At 39.9% G+C, this 21,308-nt stretch overlaps 1 protein-coding gene across 9 annotated transcripts in view; it reads left to right on the forward strand.

The window, feature by feature from the left end:
* The window catches only part of LOC129725242 (protein O-mannosyl-transferase TMTC1-like), a 577,063-nt gene that overhangs the window by 269,720 nt on the left and 286,035 nt on the right, over nt 1–21,308 (forward strand). For 2 of the 9 annotated variants that reach the window (XM_055680803.1, XM_055680802.1), the window contains exon 2: nt 2,766–2,788. The exons of the other annotated variants lie outside the window; for them this stretch is intronic. The gene's annotated coding sequence lies outside the window, so the exon portion shown is untranslated. The remainder of the gene's footprint in view (nt 1–2,765; nt 2,789–21,308) is intronic. 9 annotated transcript variants of the gene reach the window in all.

A 21,308-nucleotide genomic window follows, 5' to 3' on the forward strand; every position in this document is an offset into this window, starting at 1 on the left:
CATCAACATTCGCCCAACTTTCAGCCGCTCGTAAAAAAACCCCACCAAACAAACAAACAAACCCGGAAACTCGGAAAGTAAAACATAATTCGCTCGTTTTCGGTCGTACCAACGCGACAATCAACCGTTTCAGAAACAACATGAAACAAAAGTTAAATAAATGCTATCGGTTGGACAGTGTGTGCACAAGAAATGAACTTCGGCTAGGGTTGGGAGAAGAAAAAACACTCTCTTGTCTATACTTTACAATCTCAGCCACGTCCTTCGCCATTCTTCTGTTCGATAAATCGTTAAACATTATTGGAAAGACAATCGTGCATGAGCGATGGGTTAGCTTCGCCGGAAAATAGCTACAAAGTGAGCAGACGCAAAAGTTTGTCAAATTATAACTTTACTGCGAAAAGGACAATCTGATTTATTGATTAATAAAAAAATCTCGTAATCAACAGTGCTGAAACAATAAAATGAAACAAATAACGCAAAGGTCGTCCCGGTTGATCCTCGGGCGATTCCGGGTTGCGATGCTAAACCCACCATGCATTGGGGTGGGTAAACGTAACACGAGCCTCGACAGCCGGGGTTTTGTGGGTTATTCTCGGAACCGAAACCTCCGATGGAGCAATAAATTATACGAAAGTTACGAAGCATAAAACATAATCTATACATATATCCTATACGTATATCTTCGGCTGCCATAGGTGAGGTTCCTAAGCCGGCATGTGAAGCGGAACAAGATCCTTGAAGGAGCGAAGAAAAAAACCACTCGTTATTTGTTGTGTCTTACATTGTGATACATTCTTGACATTTTATGATCCGCCCGCTGAAGGAGCTGCCGTTAATCTCGGCTGTGAGCGGTCAGGCGTTTTAGATTGGGAGCAACGCCTCCAGTAGGAAGAGGTGATTCTTTTTTCGCAGTCGTGTGTATAGTTTAGCGTTTGCTATGCAAACTCGTTCCGTTTTGATTTCAGTTATTTTTTACAAAGTTGAAAAGTTCTGTTCACCCTAGACACCAGACAGCTTTCGTCCTGTTACAATACCAAACAGTCAAAAGCCACTCTGCCAGACGCTTGGCCCAGCCAATGAATGCTGCCAGATGTTGGCAGTGATGCGACATCAAAATTGAAGCAAATTTCTATTTAATCGCTTTCGCTGTGCTAGCTTTTGTGATGATGACATTTTAGGATCAACTTGCGCCTATGTTGTGTAAAGGCTCGCCTAGGCTTTCCGACGATGGTTTACCTTTCGTCGCACTGTCGATGGTTTAAAACCCATTTATCGTAATTGAAGGGTAACATTTTCATAATACTATTTGGTACGCGAACAGTGACGATGGCACAGCAACTCGAATCATGGGGTGTTAAATTTTCTTTCGTCACAATTTCGACCGGAGTGACAAGTTTTATTGCTCGATTTGTCAACCAGTTCGTCACTTGGTGGTACCATTCCAGCTAAAATGCGAATGAGAATTTGTGGTTGAAATAATTCCGCACAATAAATTAGTCATTTCTGCAATATTTTTTAACCAGGAATGCTTTTAATTTTTTATTAAAAAAAATAATACTGTTAGCTTTGTTCTAGTTCTTATTTCCTTCCCTTTCCATTATATCTGTTTTACTAAGCTGTTTAAATTTCTCTGTCGCGTTACTTCCATCTAAAATGTTTCGATGATCCGCAAAATCCTCCAAGCTCCAGTTTTGTTCGAATTATACTCACAGTAGAGCCACGCCTGACAGCTCGCGCCAAAGCGAGTCGAGTCCATAGCAGAGAATAATCGATTTCCATAATTAGAACTTAAGCTCGGCAAATAACAAAAGCTTGCCTGACACGAGCGCGTATTAGGGATACGTCGACAGCCTGGCACCTACCGCCCACCACACTGTTGCCTCTTCTCAATGGTATTTGCGCTAAGCAGACTCATCATCACGCTACTCGATTTTGAAATAAACTTCGCAGCGTGATAATTTTGACACCGCAAACAAGAACTGATCAAATTTTCGAACTGGATGGGCGACACGTAGCAGCAAACGCCCCGTGTGAAAATCGAAGATTATTCCTCCGGTAAACAAATAGGTTTTTGAGTGCGACTCATTATCCCCCATCAGTATAATAATATTTTACCTTCAGCCGCAAACTCGAACACAATCGCCATATTAGGGAGTACGATTTGTTTGCCGGTGCTATTGGAAGCGAAATCCTGCTGTTGTTCGGTTACGTTACAATCCTAATTAAATTATATGAAAGAGGCGTTTAAATAAGCACGGGGTATTATGGGTTTGCATTCTGCCACGGTGAAACTGATTAAGCTTCGCTGGCGAAAGGATGATAATTCCGTTCCCCGATGAGAAATGTGCAGCACGCGCCACTGCCGCATAATGAGCTCGCAGGTAAATTACCGCGGCAGTAGTTACAGGGTTTAGCTCATAAACACGAAAATTTACGATTGGGGCTAGTTTCGGCAATCATAACTTTTTTCTGGGAATCTAGAATTTAATATTTACAGCTACAGCAATTGTTAGAAAGTTTTGGAAATGCTTTCAAATATTTTAATAAGTTTTGATAAATGTTGGGTAGCCTAACGGCTTGACGTTCCACTCTTACTAAGGATTCATAAACGTTTTCAGAATAAAACTCTACCGAAATAACATTACACAATGGGTGGTAACTTCAAACGAAAAAAAAAAATAATTTCTAGTGTTTACTTTCTCACTTTTAATATAATATTCTATGAAAACGTGTAAGTAATAAAGTTTTTTTTTCTTTTTCAGGTAATAAACAGTTTCGAATTGTGGTAAGTAAGTAAGAGCTCTGACTTTTTCTTCGCCTTCTATAATACGTCTTCACTTACTTGAACAAGAGAAAAACGTCAATAAACGATGAAAAGCACTACAGTAAACAAATAAATGTGCATCAAATTCAATTTCAATTTCATGTATTCCCAAGTTGAAACCCTTCATACTCAAAGCAAATTGAAGCCTTGGTGCTACATTCCGATTCGGAACTCGACTTTCTGTCTATTATACACAGACTTCACAGCCAACTGTTTAGTGTACAGGACAATTGTGGGGCTTGAACTATGATCCTACTAACAGTCTTTTTCCAACCGAGACTCGGCTTATCAGATCAACATCGTACCTCGAGACCAACTGTGAAATACATACACTTCATACTATTATTAATTGAATATTAAAACATTTTGTTTAGAATAAATCGTTGAACAGATTTTGAGACTGTAGTATTCGGGAGGTTTCGCCGTCACATCTCATCACCCGTGATCCGCTATGATCTCCTAGTTCAGAATCACCATTCTTAATGATGTTAAGCAAAACCAGTTTGATTACCGTCTTTCGAAAAAGTCCTTGTTTGGTACATACCCATGCCTAGCATGCACGACCATCTTGATATATACTCTATCCTCTCGTCCTCTTACCCATTAATTTCTTACTTTCGATCACTGAAAAACATTTCTCCACCAATCTCTTCAAAACTAGTCAGTCAAATTTTGTGACACTTTCTAGCTGCAGAGTGTGTCAGGAAAAATATTTGAATGTTTAAACTTTACTATCGTATTGATATGTGTAACTAATGGTTATTTTCTGTAGACAGTGTTTTTTTTTTATTCTCGCTTATTTTCCGTCGGTCTAATTCCGCCACTGTTGTGGCCAATTACCGACAGTGTTTATTTAGTTACATTTGCTTTTAAGTGATGCATTAGATTATCTGAACTATTTCATTGCAAATTCGTCAAGATGTCAGCCACAGAAGTTATTACAAGAAAATGCATGCCTAGAATAAACCGGAGGCAACATCCAGGGTGGTAAGATGTCACAGTTTATTGCATTGGAACGTTTTTACATTGAAACGTGCCACCATAATTGTTGTTGAAAAGTATCTCAGACGTCTCATCACCCACAAGTCTCCTTAGAGCTAGTCGTGCACGCTACATACCTTAATTTCTGGGGGTTTTATTTTAGAGAAAAACTTTCCACTCTACAAAGTTTTTACATATGATAAAGCGCTCATTGAAAAATTTTCAAAAATTAGGGTGACCAAAATTTTCTATGCAATCAAGTATCTAACTTTTTTATCTTTGTAGATAGAAGAAAACTTGTTCTACAATGTTAAGTAACTCAAAAAAAGTTACTCTTTATCTTTGAAAACAACCGATTTATATTGAAAAAAAAAAAAACATTTTGCGCTTTAACATTTTTATTTCAAGTTTCACCTTAAAACTATTTTTGAACGACTTTTCGATTTTTCTAAGAGAAACAATCTGCAATGCTGATATCGTAAATACCTCAATTCTACTGGAAGTTATTAATGTTTTTCATAAAAAAATATGGTTCATTTGTTTGTCATACTTTTTAAGGCAAACATAAAAGGTATCTCTTGATCTCATTTTAAAGAGCATATTTGCCTCTTTAAATGGAAGAATTGGTAAAAACAGTAAATTTAGTAAATTTAATTCAAAGTGTATTTAGTAAATTTAATTTAAAAACATGACAAAAATTTCAATAATTTTATACATTATGCATATTAAAGCATGCAGATTTATTTTCCTGGTATTTTTTCTTATAACTAGAAGTAATTACATTTAATTTGATCTAAAAAGATCGAAAACCGATCAACTGGTTCAAAAGTTATGATTTTATTAAATAAAATATATCGAATATAGCCGTTTTTTATGTTCACCCTATTTCAGACCTAATCCCCATACAAACCCACTGAAAAAATACGGGTTTCGTTAGTTTTAACATAGATCACTTTCAGCACAATTAAAGCATTTTGCGTGACCAACTTCGAAATAGGGTGACCATAATGTATTTGATTTCAAAACTACTGAACATTATTCACATTGGCTCAATTCAGTCTGAATCAAAACGCTGTAAATAGCGCAAAGTTGTTTCATACTAGTAGTAGTTGCGAAAATTCTCATAATTTTTTTCTTCAAGCATTTATAGTTCTGAAAAGAACCGATTCCATAACCTTCAGCAAGATATGCGTGCTACAGAACGCTGATGATCGCACCATCGGTAGCATTGAATATACTGCTTGACCGCACATAATAAGTTTACTCTCCGCTCTGCCCTCCAGTAGCTGTGCCAGCAGAATATTTTGCAGCATACAATGGTACCTGCTGATGCCGTATGCAAAATGAAGGTAACATGTTCCGCAGTACCTGGGAGTTGACTCCTATGCAGCTCTTTTTTCCTAATGTCCCGTACCCTTAACAGCTACACTCCACTCGCTATTGTGTGACAAACTAGACTGAAGCTGTATTTTCTACACGCAGTCTTTTGTATCGGGTCCAGCGTAGATTTTTTCCATGAGGGCGTGGCCACGCAGTTTCGAGAAAGAGAAACGGAACAAAACACTTTGTTGAGTCAGAATATGTAGGCAGTGGAATTTATTCCGTCAATGTTATTGTTATCCGTGCTCGAGAAGCAAGAGAATAGTAAGGAAAATGTATGGGAAAGCTTGACTTTGGAACTTTTCACCTGTTTTCACTATTAAGCAGTAAAGCAACAATGTTAACCATTGCATAAAATAAGTGTCACACATTTGATCTATCCACCGACATATAGATAACTTAGATGCATTAAGTCGTTCGCTCGCTATACTCGTTTGAAATCTGACGCAATATTTGTCAGTTTCATTTTCAATTCCACAAAATGTAATCTAGTATAGAAAACAAAGACGTAGTCCTACGTTAGCATCTCTGGATCTCTTTGCTCGTATTATTGTCGGCGGTCACCAGTGACCCCTAATATACAAACCCGTTGCCGTCTACAGAGACTTGAGTTGGAAGGCTGATGCTGTTCTCCTTGGAGCCTCTCGTTCGCAACGTATATATCTGCAGTCCGATCCATCTGCCTTCGGTTTTTGGTCTGGCGTAAGTTTTCTCCGCCTTCGCAAAGCTACATGCTATGATGTCACAGTCATCCATGAAACCCAGAAACTGAGCCGATCTTGTGGAAATCATGCCCCTCGTGTCTATGCATGCTCTTTTCAAGAATAATGTTGAACAAAAAACAAAAAAATTCATCATATTATCTGAACCCTCCAAGGGATTTTTGTAAGATATGCCGAATTGAAGAAATCTAGTCCGTGGTAGCTCAGGGTCTCATAAAGCTTACCTGGTACTGGCTCATGAATCTCATGGTTGAGGATGATAACCGCAGGAAATAAATCTGCGAGAGTTTTTTGTAGGCAGCAGCTTGTCACCTTTTTTGTAGATGAGGCAGACGACTTCCTCCATTCACTCGTCTTCCTCCCAAATCCTAGAGGTAACCCAGGATCTGTTCTTCTCATTCAACGCTGTCTTGCATTTCCTATCATACAAGTCGTTTCTGCCGATTGGTGCTTCCACTTGTATTGTCCACGTTGTGGCCTCCCTAGAAGTTATACGAATTCTACGCCAATCGTCCTTGAGAGGCGATGCACCAATCTCATCCGCCCACCGCACTGTGGTCCAATAAGGCAACAATTGGATCTTAATTCCATAGCGCCTTTCAACTTCATCCTAGCTCAAAAGTGTCTTCAATTATTTGCATGTATGACTAGCATAATCGCATATTGTCAAAAAATATGAAAAGTTTACTATACCAAAAATAAAGAAATTACTTTTTTGAGTTACGAGATAGAAGAATAGTTTATTCAGCAAAGTTGTAGAAAATTCAAAAATATGAAACTTTCTTGAACAAATGAAAATCCTATATTTTTTCGGTACAAAGTAATGAAGTATATTACATGGGACTTACCTAAAAGTTAGTTTTTTTCTGCTTAACTTTTGTTAGTTGCATTTTACACGAAAGGATTGCTCGGAGGAATGGTTAGAGCACACAAAACACACATTTTTTCCAAAGACCATATATCTCCAGAACTTTCCCTTACTAAGTTATATCATATTTTAGCTTATTTTTTCGATAATTTCAAGAACGTATAGGTTAAAAGGGGCAAGTGGAATCATGATGTCAATACTTTGCCTTGAAGTTTTTCTGAAGTACTATAAACTCCTTTAGGTTCCATTTGTTCCAATCCACCCATATTAGAGTACGGCGAGCATATGTTACAGTAGGTATATATCAATAATATTAATATTTTAGTGTTAAGATATAGAGAAATGGTTTATTCGGCAATGTTTTAGAACGTGCAAAAATATGAAACTTTTCTGAATAAACGAAATTCCTATCTTCATTGGGTACAGAGTTACAGAGCATATTCCATAAAATTTACTTAAAAGTAAGTTTTTTGTAATTAACTTTTGTTAGTTACAATTTACAAGAAAACGTTGTTCAAAAGAAGCATTTGGGCATTAAAAACACACGTTTTCTTGAAGACCACACATCTCCAGGACTTTCCCAGCTCACCGTAGTCTCCCGATTTTTGTCGCAGCTGTTGCAACTCGTGGTTAATCCGCCTCTGCCATGATCTATCTTCCATCTGCACGCCACCGCAGATAATACGCAGCAACTTCCGTTCAACATCCTAAGAGTGCGTTGGACTTCTTCAAGTTTAGTCCAAATTTCATGTCCGTTAACGACTACCGGTCTTTACACTGTACTACCAGTATGTACACTGTACTACCGGTCTGTACACTAAGTAGATGGTCAACATCGTGCGGCGGCAAATTTTGTTCGGACGGAGGGTCCTGCGGAGTTCATAGTTGGAACAATTTCTCTACTGGTGAGCCCAGGTACACGAGCTTGTCTATCACCTCGATATCATCACTGCTAATCTGAATTCGTGGGGGTAGGATTTTCTTAAGTGTTCATAGTGTTTAATTTTTTGAGCATGCAGCCTTACTAGGGTTGCAGGCAAGTCTCCGGTAAGTTCTCAAAGTTGAACTGGTTACTTGCCGAACCGTTCGCAGCCTCTGTGTATTTCACCAGTCTGTTGAGGGTAAACCTCTTAAGCACCATGCCAGCAGTGTCTGACAGATAGGACGGTGACATATAGGTCTATGTGCCGAATCACCTGGAGATTTCCCAGTCTCAACCGCTTCCACCTCTCTGGGAAATGGCAGTCATTTTGTAACTTCTGTATGACTTTTATGGCCCTCCCGAGGGCCAAGTTTGTGATTTCATTTATTCCGAACGCCTTGCTTACTTTGAAAGAATTGGTGATCACGATGAGTCCCACATTCGCAACCCTCGCCTCCTCCTCAACCTCTGCACGACTACCGAGACTCTAGAGACTCGACTGCCGGAGGCCAAAGACCCGATTCATGGCGTGGTACTTCGATGATTCGCTCCAGTATCGCGGGTGATCGCTTAGTACGCGTAATCACGCCTTTGGTATTGGCCATTACGATCCTATAGGCGTCACCCCGTGATTTCGTATTGAAACTCGTGCATTGTTTCTCGAAACAAGCCCTCTATCTTGCAGATTCGAATGCTATACGGCACTCTATTCTATGTTTTTCGGTGACGCATCCACCGTTTTGCACGGAGGTTCGCTAAAGGGTGTCCACTATGAAATTGCCACACCATGAAATTGCTTTAACTTTTTAACCGTTGGGTAGAATTTAATGAAAATTTGGGTGGATTTAGTTAATAGTGCATTATTTACATCCTGCAAATTTTAAAGTCCTGTGATCAAAACTCGCGGAAATGGAGTCGAAAGAACAGCTCGTGCGTGATAAAATCTTGAGCATTCATCACGAGAACAAGGATCTCTCGCATCGTTCTATCGCTAAAACGTTGGAAATCGCGGATTCCACGGTGTCGCGAGTGATTAAGCGGTTCGAGGAAAGATTGACCACCGATCGAAAGCCCAGAAGTGAAGGAAAAAGTATTCCGTACAACACCAAAAATCACAACCGCGTATTTGGGGCCTTCAACCGAAACCCGAACGCCTCATTTCGGGATGTGGCTAAGAAGCTGCACCTAAGCCGAAGTTTTGTCCAGAAGGCCAAAACTAAGGCTGGGCTTCGAACGTTCAAGGTACAAAAGGCCCCTAATCGCGACGAGAAGCAGAACAAGTCCGCCAAAACCCGTGCCAGGAAGTTGTACCTCAACATGCTGACGAAAGTTGAATGCTGCATCATGGACGACGAAACATATGTGAAGGCCGACTTCAAACAGATCCCTGGCAACCTATTTTTCACGGCCAAGCATAAGTTCAGCGTTCCGGAGCATGTCCGGAAGAAGATGTCCAAATTTGCGAAGAAATTCCTGGTTTGGCAAGCCATCTGCACGTGCGGGAAGCGGAGTGCACCTTTCGTGACCCAGGACACGATGAACGGACAGGTGTACATGAAAGAGTGCCTCCAGAAGCGGCTGCTTCCTCTCCTGAAGGCCCACAACGTCCCAACAATCTTCTGGCCGGATTTGGCCTCATGTCAATACTCCAAGGACGTGCTGAAGTGGTATGCGGACAATAAGGTCAATTTCGTGCCGAAAATGTTCAACCCTCCCAACACTCCGGAGCTCCGCCCCATCGAAAAGTACTGGGCGATTATGAAGCAGCACCTTCTTAAACAACCTATGGTAGTGAAGACAGTCGAGGAACTGAAGAAAGTATGGGTTTACATGCAAAAAACGGTTGATTCACAGGTTTTGCACAATCTTATGGCCGGGGTTAAGGCCAAGGTGCGGGCATTTGCGTATGGACTGTAAATAAAATACGAGTAAAATGGTAAAATGAAGTGTAATAGATTTTTTTCAATCCCTGAAAATTTGATGGCAATCGGATGAAAACTCGAATTTAGCGAATCAATTTGGTGTGTGGCTATTTCATCGTGGACACCCTTTATTGCGTGAGTCTAATTGTACACCGGTGACTTTCCATTCCTAGGCTTGCGAGTCCTAATGGTGGTTGACGTCTTCCACCTGCAGACGGTTGGAGTTTGGCTCTACCCGTCGTTTACCTCCTCAAGTCGTGGTCTACACTAGAGCCGGAAGACTAGTGGTCGCTACTGTGATTTTGGTCCTAACGTAGGCCAAATTAGGATGAGTTTTACCAAAGCTTTCAACAAGACTCTACCTTTCTACCTTCGAACAGCAACTTTCTTACTCAGCAGTTCATGCGCGTATCCCTTGTTTGAGGGTGACACAACCTCCTTAACCGAGAACCTGCTCGTCGTTTATGTACGCAATACTGGGCTTATTCGTGACCCAGTTACGGTATCCAAGAAGGATGCAATAGAGATCAGTTACGATGGCAATGTCCGACAATGACTCAGGGGCTGCTCGGTATAGCAGATGCTGGGCCGCGTAGCAGTGCTTCATGTTCAGTAGTATCACCCTTACGTACGTGGTTTAGTAACCGGCTTTGCGGAACATGCCTGGCACTTGGGAGGCTCCCCGCAGAGTCTCGCTTTATTGCCTGCACGCCTGCACAATTGATTTCTGTTCGGGCTTTCACAGGTACAGGACTTATATCCTCTCTCAAAACACCAGAAGCAAGAGTCTGGTTACTGGAGTATGCCCAGGAGTATGACCAGCCAACTTTAAGTTTGGCTGTCTTAAGGCTCAGATATACATCTGCCGATGCCAGTCGGAATGTGGCCATCTGGGACCCCGCTGAACCCTTTCTACTGCATCCCTCGGTGATTTCGTCCAGATTTTCAAGCTCTGAGGTGAGTGCCCAAACTTGCACTTCTTTCCCTACAATCTTGTAGGTAGCGCCTTTTTGGCGTGTCCTTGTGAAGCTCGAGAATCATCTTGTTAGTGCGAGATCGAGGTGCACGCCTCTAAATACTTGAGGTGGATTTTGCTTCTCATTTTCTTGAAGACTTCAGGGTATTTATACCCGTCCGTCTTCAGTATGAGGATGACCCGTCTGCTCTGCGCCTTCTTAGCTTTGTCGTTTAGTCGCCACTCCGCTTTGGCGCTCCCTGCTTCCTGAAACCCTTTTCGTACCACGATAACCCATGAGTTGTGCGCAGTCGCCACTTCGGTCTCTCCGGTTCTTGTGCAGGTTGGTGTGCTATCCTTGAGGCACCACCAACCGGTTTTCCGCATTCTCGGGTACACATTTCTTTGAGGGCAACCACGTTCGCTTAGCGAACACTGCTAAAGAGGGTATGTCTGTCTTCACCTTCTTGGCCTCGTGTTCATTGATTTTTCGATGGCCTTCAGTAGCAAGAGACCGTATATCCGATGTGGTTTGCCGTCTTTCAACTCCTATATTTCGATACATTCGATTTCGCTTTCTTTTACGGACCCCACGCGCGAATGATAATGGTATTTCCTTCGTACCCATTGCTGGATTTTATTCAAATTCATTCTTGTTTAAGTTGGCCCCCCTCCCAGTCGCTTTTAAGCATTGAGGTCATGGCTAGGGTAGCTCGCTATAGCGTCATATAAGCAACTATATCACCTCCACCCAGCGATGATCAGGAGCAATGATCTGATCTTATTCCTGTCTGGTTTCACTCGGAACGTACTAGAAGGCCTGCTGCGTTTGACGGGACGGAGACCTTGCGAGTCGTTGTTCGTTGCCAAAATCCAACTCATTTCCATTTTTTTCTAAAACCAGTAGCGTTAATTGAGACCTTACTGGCGTCGGTCTCAAGAGGTGGGTGAGTGCATTTATATAATGGAAGTGACACTATTCGCTCTATCCGTGATGCTTCCGAGTAGGTACAAGGGGCTTTTGCAAGGACTGAACGGCCCAGTGTCCGAGCCCTATCACTCTTAGGGAATCTTTCGCTGCTGATCTGGGACTGTTTTGTAATTGTCAGTAGTCACGGACACTAAGCATGCCCTCAGCAGTCGTCGCACGCCGATTCATGGGGGCATGCATGCATGGAAACTAATTAGCGATTTCCGTGGTAGATTAAATCTCCGCCATACAATCGCAACCACTCCAAATCTATCTCGGAGTCTACCCATAGAACACGTCTAGTAACTTAATGTTCATGCACTGTTACCATACTGTTCATACTGTTATCTTGAGAGAAGCAACCTTATCATTTACATAGACTAGTGCTACCTCAAAGTGAGAAAGTATCATATCCAGCTCCAGGAAAATGACCCCGCGGGAATACCAATTACGGACATTTCACAGGACTTAAGGTGGCAAGTTCATCCTGCATAACACAATGGGCAGACCCTTCTCCTTCATTTTCCCAAATTTGTTGAGAATGCAGTCGTAAAGATGTGGTTCTTTGCTGAGACGTCTATCCAATGAAGGCAAACGCCGGCAAGCTATTGCGTAGCTTTTTGGAATCTTAATAGCATCCTGATTCCATATGAAGCCAGTCTCGATTCGGTTCTCAATTCAGATTGAGGTAGAATGAAGGAGTGGACCTGTCCGTTTAATCTTCTCCTAATAGGGCGGAATTAACGGTGGTCCTGAATCATATTAGCTGAGATTAGACTAAATGGTTCAAATTGTGATCCAGATTATTCTATCTTCCAACTTAAAAACCACAAGAGAATGGCTACCATTGGTTGGCTACAACCTCCTTTCTGAGTTTTCAACGGAACCGTGAGTTTCATCAAGACCAATCAGGAGCTTCGGTGTAACGTCTTGGTAATCATTTATCGCAGTTTTCTTAAACGTGAAATGCTGTAACCAACAATTTTGGATTTAGCCGTGTGAATCATCGGCCCACTCATTTTTATTCAGGGGGTTGCTCTCTAATTGATCTGTTATTAACAAATAATGACGAGTTCATTGTTAATTTCAACCAAGTATCTGCACCTGGTTTTTTTAAGCATGACATAATTTTTTCATCTCTTCCCTTCAGAGACTATGGACGTATTAACTACGGAGAATTATATCATAGTTTGGATCAAATCGACTGGTCTTTGCTTTACAGCATGCACGCCTCTAATCTCGCAATTGATTTCTCGAATACTCAACTTTAGAACACTTTGATGCGTTTGTCCCAGTTCGTGCTTCAGCGATCAACTTCCATTTTCCATTCTTTTCTAATCCGTAAATATTCAAGCACAGTTATCTCATTCAAGTGATGAAATTAATAACTTTTTCAGCGAAAACTTTACTCGTGATCATGAAATACTCCCAACTCCACCCGAAAATCCAAATCGTTTTACATTTGTTCCATGTAATGAGTTAGAAGTCGGAAAAGCTATCGATTCTTTCACTTCGAACGCGGTAGGCTTAGATGGAATTCCTCTTAGATTTATAAAATTGATTTTACCCTTCATTATTACACCTATTACATTCGTTTTAAACCTTATCTTTTCAACTTCTAAGTTTTCACGTTCCTGGAAAGCGTCAAAAGTTATTCCAATGCCAAATAAACCTAGTATTAACTCCTTAAATAATTTACGTCCCATTAGCATACTCTGTGTTTTATCAAAGATGACTAGAACAAGATACCTGACTCTTGCAGAATTCATCGGACATGATTGTCGCTGCGCGTGAGCAAAAGTCGAACTAATTTATACACTGTTAATATGATACCTAACGTCAAAATCCTCTGACGACAAGGCCAAGACATGACTGCTGAAAGGTGAAACAATTTGTTCAGTATCCATGTGGACAACTGTACGGTGCTGTCATCTGAAAAATTAATAATGTGTACGAATATTTAGTTCTTAAACATGAAGCATTCCGGAAGAATCAAGAATTACCGGCGCATCATTTAAAATTAAACGTACCATCATGACTTCCTGGTAACCGCTATGAGCACGCTCTAAAGCCAAGTTTTCCCTTCTTGCCGAGGTTAATAAAGCAAAAATCGGGTGCCCCGGTGAACCTGACCATATGCACAGTGGTTCTGAAACCTGGCTTGCGACATATCAAACTTTAAGTTTTGGTAGAATGGAACCTGAAAATAAATATAACCCCTCAATCTTAACCCCCACTCTGACAGTCAATTTCCCTCTTTTCTTTCGTACTTTGAAGTGCAAAAAATATGGCAATAGCATTAAGTGCAAAAAATGACAATATCATTATTCTGCATGTTATCCTTAAGCGTCGAGCTGACCAAACTGCTATACCTTTTTCATATACAATCTTGATCAGCTCAACCATCGATGACGGACTATGCACGATAAATCGGTTTTGCTCATAGTGACAATTTTATGAGAAATTAAGTCATCAGATGTCAGCACTAACCGTCGGAAATCGGTCGTGTTCAAAATGTATGAAAAATATGGAAGTTAGGTATCTTGTTCTAGTTATCTTTGGTTTTATCCAAGGCTTTTGAAAAGATTGCCAAAAAACAAATACCAGAGTTCATCAACACTTTTCACCTGCTTATACCATATCAATCAGGATTTAGAACTGGTCATAGCACCACTACAGCTTTGTTAAAGGTGCAAGATGACATTCACAAGATAGTGGACAAGAAAGGAGTAGCTTTTTTGCTTTTAATAGACTTTTCAAAAGCTTTTGATAGGGGTTCTCACGCCAAATTGCTGCAAAAACTATCAAACCAGTTCAGCTTTTCACGAGAGGCAGTTTACCTTATTCGGTCTTACCTCTGTGATCAATCTCAATTAGTAGAAACGCAAGGAACTCTATCGAATTCGCTCAGCATAATATCAGGGGTTCCTCAAGGGTCAGTACTTGGGCCTTTTCTTTTTTCATTATTTATTAATGATTTGCCAACAGTTCTCAGGCACTGCATGATACATATATTTGCTGACGATGTTCAGCTTTATTTCTGCTCTGTCAATCTTTCAGTTGATGAAATGGGTTTACTCGTTAATTCGGACCTTAAAAATGTTAGCCGATGGTCAGAACGAAATCTTCTCTCTGTAAATGCTTCCAAAACAAAAGATATGTTTATTAATCGTCGAGAAATTCCGTCTACATTACCGAGTATAATTTTCAATCGTGAAACCTTGGATTATGTTGATAAGGTCTCTAATTTGGGGATCACCTTTCAGCACAATCTTGAATGGGATGCTCATATTAATACCCAGTGCTTAAAAATCTACGCAGGTTTACGTCACTTAAGGCCAACTGCAAGCATGCTGTCTATTCCGGTTAAAATTAGATTGTTCAAAACACTTCTACTTTCCCAGTTTACCTATGGATTAGAATTAATTTCAAACGCCTCTGTTGCTGCTTTCGACAGATTAAGAATTGCGCTAAATGGATGTGTCCGTTGGATTTTCAATATTAATACCTTTTCTCGAGTTTCACATCTCCATAGTCAACTACTCGGATGGTCTTTTCACGTTTTCCTAATATATTCTAATGTCCAAAGTTTAAAGTCCAAAGACCAAAGCCCAAATTTCAATGACCAAAGTCTAATGTCCAAAGTCTAAAGTGCAAAATACGAAGTCTAAATCGCCGAAGTCCAATGACCAAAATCCACAATTCAAAGTCTAAATTTCACAGTCCAATATTCAACATCCAAAACCCAAATTCCGCATTGATACATTTAAAGTTCAAACTCTAAAGTGCAAAATTCAAAGTCCTAATTTCAAAATCTTATATCCAGATTTCAAATTTCAAAATCCAAAGTTCTAATTCGAAAATTCAAATGCCAAAATCCAAAGCCTACAGTCCGAAATCTCAAGTTTGAAGTTTCAATTCCAAATTTCAGAGTTCAAATTTCAAAGCCCAAATCTTAAATTACACAATCCAAATCTCCAATATCCAGTGACCAAAACCCAAATTTCGAAGTCGAAAATCTAAATTCCATAGTCCAATATTCAATAATCAAAACCCTAATTCAAAAATTCAAAATCCAACGTCCAAAATCTAAAGTGCAAAGTCCATAATCCGTGTTTCGAACTGTCAAATTTCATAATTTAAAGTCATAATTCGAAAGTTCAAATGCAAAATTCAAAGTCTCAGGTTTCCAAGTTTCAAATTTCTAATTCCAAATTCCAAATTTGAAGTTCCAAAGTCAAAAGTTCAATATCAAAAGTCGTAAATCGAAAACCATAGTCAAAAGTCAGAAAATGAAAATTCAAAGTCAAAAGTTGCGATTTGAAAATCTAAAGCCAAAGTCAATAGTTAAATGGCACAAGTCATAAAGAAAAAGTTGCAACTCAAATATCTCAAGTCGATAGCAAGAATTTGGAAACCAAAAATTGTAACTGAAATGTCAATGGTCGAAATTATGACGTCAAAAGCCAAAGGTCGAAATACAAAAGTCAAACATGTCGAGAATCCAAATTCTAGAATCAAAAGTCATACTTAATAATCAAGCAATTTTTAACTTTATCTATATGTCTGCATTGTGTTTAAAAAATTTCTTGCCAGTATTCAGCACTTCTTGCTATGGTTAACTACCAAAGTTTCTGCTAAGAAGTCAGTTGAACTACTTAGTCATTAGCGAAAATTCCCATTTATTTTGTGTCAAGTGTCGTATCAGTCGAAAAGTTCTTCTTCTCTACTTAACTATTCCCTGAACACTGTTGACAAAAAAGGATTAAAACAGGACTGTCTAGAATGCATGCTTTATCAACCTCGGACAGAAAACTGGATGGGTAGCTGCCGCCGTAAACACGTCATCCATTTTCCTCTTATCACTTCATACTCGAAACACCTTGCATCCTTGCAAGGGGGGGGGGGGGGTTCATTTCTATATATAAAACATTTTCGGGTGCTTTGCTACCGTCAACCTGATATCTGTTGACTGCTTTGCTCTAGGTAAGGGTTCACATTGATGCATACTAGAAAATTATACCGGCAAAAAGTTTTACCATTTCCTCTTTGGCTCGACTGACGTCAGCCCCAAACAGATCCGGAGACAGTTTTGAACCGCCAAGGGTACCATATATTTTGAGCCCATCTTTATGAGCGTACGTGTGTGTGTATGTGAGTGGAGAGAATGAATGAAGTGCATCAACAAAAGAAATGAGAACAGATCTATTCTGTGTAAAAGATGCGAAGAACGTTGAACATAAAAAGTACTCAGCACGTGCGCGTCAACTTCATGAACGTTTCAAACCTTTCCATCGCATCGCATCGCATCGCAGCTTCACTGTCATTCGGAGGCTCAGCGCCGCTGTGTCGATGTTGCGGTGCTCGGCAGGGTGGATTCGACTCAACTTTCCCACCCTTTTAATGTGAACAGACGTTTCTCGTGCAAACGAGCACTCAGCCTGCCAACAAATACAACACACACACACCGGTTCTGGGCCAAAAGCGTCGACAAAAATCGCATAAAGCAAACATGTAGGGCAATAAATGTAGCGACAAAAATATATAAATCCACCACTGCTTTGCGCGCATTTCTTTTCGGTGGGGATAAAGGTATGTGAGGTGATGGAAAATAAACCAAAAGCTCCATCCATGGAAAAGGGGAGAAGATTCGCAGTGGTGTTAAGTTTTTTTGCTTGTAACGCAAAAGCTAGTGCAGAAAAGAGTTTTTACTCGTAGCAGAATCTAACGCTAATTTAAAACTGTCAGGTAACTTGCATAGTTAGAACAGTGATTTGAGCGGCACGTATTTAGAGAACTATTCGAGCAAAGAATAAATTGAGAAATATTGAAACGAAAATAAGCGGAAACCGAACCAGCACAATTAGGGGCTGTGCTTAAAACAAGCCACGGAATTAAAATCATCCGGTTTCTTTTACGCTTTACCTCCCAAGAAGTGGCAGAACGGAAAACGGATGCGAAAAGAAACGAATCCTTTGAAAACACACGTTCACTTGCAGCGCACTCTGCCCCTATCCTTATTAAATGCGCATCCTCGAGTCATTTTTCAACGACCGCACGCTTGAATGGAAAATACTTAATGTCAGTAGTTAAGATGTTTGCACCGATACTAAGGCAAAATGAAAAGAAAATTCTACGACTCGGTTGAAACGCTCATTAAGGTATTATGGCAAAAAAAGTAATGTGAAACGATTTGACTAATTTCGGGAACATTTCTTCACTACGACAAGGACTGCTTCAGTGGTCTTGATGGTTGAAAAGGTTAAAAAATATTCATGTTCATGTGAAATAGTAGGTGAATAATCATCTCTGATGTATTCTGTGACGAACGCGCTTTATTTTGAAAGTAAGTTCAAGATATGAAACTACATAAAAAATTTGGAACATTTGACAATCGTTTTTGGATTGGGGTTATTCACAATAACGTACAAACAGAAATGCAGCACGAGCTGCTCATCATCTATTGATTTAATTTTGAACTAACCCATTTATTCCACGAGCAATCAACTCATCTATCATCATGCTTCACCTTTCTTAAGCGCAGTGCAACCTTTGAGCACCTTTAATTGGTAAATATCCGGCTACATTCTGCACGATCTCAACTCTTTTTAGTTCCTGACAGTCACACGGCTGGGAAGCCCTTTATTTGTCGGAAAATTTTGAATTAACAATACGAGCATCCTGGCTTGGCTGTGCATTATGAATAAAAGATGTTTCTCCGGTTGAGTCTCACAGCTTTCCTTCGCATGATTTCGCACCAGACAGCGGTGCCACATTAGCGGACTGGGTACCTTTAGTACGGCTAGAATTGCTACCTCCGGGTACAAACGATGGCTGCAATGCAGCGAGCAGAAAGCATTTATCATGTAACAAAACACAGAACCCAGACTCGTGCTGCAGTGTTTTCGTGCTTTCGACGCTCACGACAAGGACATGCGAATATCAGCGACAACGGTCTTGTTGCATTTTTCACGATTCTAAATAAATAGTGGAAACGCGAGCTTGGGCTTTCACGATATTCAAATGTTATTATTCAAATGTGTTAACCGGTTTGAGCGGCAGAATTGAGTTTTACTCATGAGTAATTGCTCATCATTTATCAAATGCATTTCAGCTATGGAGCTGAAATTAGTTGTATTATTTAGCCGAATCGAGAAAAAACAAGGTTTTGTGTCAGTTTAAACTATGAAAAACAGTTACCTAACTTCTCTGAAACCGAGTTAATAGCATGTATAGTAGGGTGGGGAAAAATGATCGATTTTCCAGAACCAAGTTTTTTTGGTTCCTTTTGGGGTCCTAAACAACCCTAAACTTACCTGAAGTCGATTGGTTTTGTCTCCGCTTGGCGCATTGCATTTCAAATTTGTATGAAAATTCATATGGGAAAACCTACTTTTTTGCATTTACCTTTCTAGAGAGCTCAATAATGCTCTAATAATGCACTACATTATGTTAAAGTACAGTATTTTAGATGCCCAACAACTTTGCAGAAGACACTGAAGAGCTACGATGTCCCTAAGAAGAGCTACAGTTGTTCAAAGTTGAGTATGTCGATTTAAAAGCAGGAAATCTTGTTTTCTGCCAACATTACTAATGTACCGGCGTCAGTAGGATTCCCATCAGAAGTAACCTGTCGTAACCAGTTCATACACTCAGCTGGACCAAGCAAACAAATTAAGGTCAATATTCTAGGCGTAAATAGAATCTACAACGTGTTTCAGAGGTTACTTTTGATGGAAATCTGACTGACGCCGGTACACTGGCAGTGTTGGCAGAAAAAATGATTTGCAACATAAATTTCGACATACACAACTTTGAACAGCTCTAGTATTTTTTGGCACACCCTAGTTCTTTAGTGTCTTCGGCCAAGTTATTAGGCATCAAAAAACCTATCATTTGAAGTTATAAAACCTATGATTTGAGCCATTTTGAGCTCTTTAGAATGGAAAACGCGAAAAAGTTGGTTTTTCCATACAAATCTCCATATAAATTTAAAATGCAATGCGCCAAGCGGAGACAAAACCAATCGACTGCCAATAAATTCAGGATTGTTTGGGGCCCCAAATAGAACAAAAAAAACTTGGTTCTGGCTTTCTGCTATCAAGTTTCGTTTTTTCCATATAACGATTCCCCACCCTAATATATAGTGATGACCATGCGTCCCCTTTGTTAACACAAGAATAATTTGTTACTAAGTTAAAATAAATCCACATTGGGCACAAAATTACCGACAAACGTTTTTAGAGTCCAGAAAAGGCGAATATATAAAATGATATCTAACTGAGCTCAAAATCATTAAAATTGTCAGAAAAGTCTAAAATAGAAAATAGAAAATAACTATAAGCTATGCTGAACATTTGTTTCAAACGCAGATTTCGATCAATCAGAGCGAAAAACCTTTTAGTTTGGATACTTTTGAAACCAAGACCAGGCTTTGGAAAAAGAGTGTGATACAACACTATACTGACGACTGTTCTCTTTTTTTTACTATAACAGCCTTTTGAATAAGCTATTCATAAGAGCTCACATACAGCTAGAGCTCGCACAAGGCAACGAAACTGTCTTGTGTTGCACACGACAGCTCATTCTTGCGCTTGTATTTTATTCGTTTTGACATGACAGCCTAGTTTGTTCTTTTGTAATATGTCCGGTTGGCTTGGCTTGCGCTGTTGACAGCCTGCTGATCGGCTGCGGCTGTCATCGACTCGCACTACTCCGTTCCTCCTTTTTCTTAGGTCGGAGTAGTAATTTCATATGTGTTTCCATTGTTGATATTATTCCCCATGTAAGAAAAAACGTGTTTCGCACCATCTCGCTTTTATTATAGCTTCGGCATTACTTTCGTGAATCATAATCACCTAACATCCCGTTCGAATATCTACCGAATGATGTTGGACTGTAAAGACTGTCATTAGCGAAAGAACCATAAGAGAAAAGGAGATGAAAAATAACAGCCCGTTTGGCATTGCATGTGTGTGTTGTTGTCAGAAGTTGTCGGGCTGTCCGAACGTATGGGGGGAAGGAAGAGCTGTGAAATACAATGAGAGCCAAATTAGTTTAAAATTTGCTGTCACGAATAGAGAGTCATTTTCCGAAGCCTGCCCAAGACGTTATTTTGAACTTCAAGATAGCGAATTCCAGATTTGGAAAAAGAAAACAAAAATGTCCAAAAATATCGGTAAGATTATGCCAGAATACCGAAAATCAAGTTAAGAAAAAATCGAAATAATACCCATTGAAATCTAAGATGGCGAATTACGGTTTCCGGAAACAGTTAAAAATTACCATCTTATTTTTATTTTTAGGTAAAAAATCACAGAAATCCCTTGCCGAATCCACAATACGGCTTCATAAAATTCAGTCTTGGGACGCTTCTCTCTAATTGTCTCTTACACTCGCTGCTCGGGTATCCTCGACGGCAGCACACATCATATGCAAACGGGTTCTGCTTCGAAGTCGTCGGCCTCTATCCGGATCTCTGCTAAATGTTTTTGCTGGCCGCTCATTCGCCAAACATGCTACATAACCAGCCAGCTGAAACCTACCTTGTTTCACCAGCTTGACAATATCAGCGTACTTTACGAACTAATTTCATTTTTTGTCTCTGTAGTCATTTTAAGTTTATTAAAGTTAGCAATGTATTTCATTTTTAAGAGAATGCGAAAAATGAACAACGACTTAAAAAAAATTTCTCTTCCCGACGAAACATGAACCCGCAATCTCCAATTTCTCCGGCATGGTGTTTTAATCAATAAAACTAC

Source organism: Wyeomyia smithii, chromosome 2 (genome assembly GCF_029784165.1).
Source record: "Wyeomyia smithii strain HCP4-BCI-WySm-NY-G18 chromosome 2, ASM2978416v1, whole genome shotgun sequence".
NCBI classification, from domain to species: Eukaryota; Metazoa; Arthropoda; class Insecta; order Diptera; family Culicidae; genus Wyeomyia; species Wyeomyia smithii.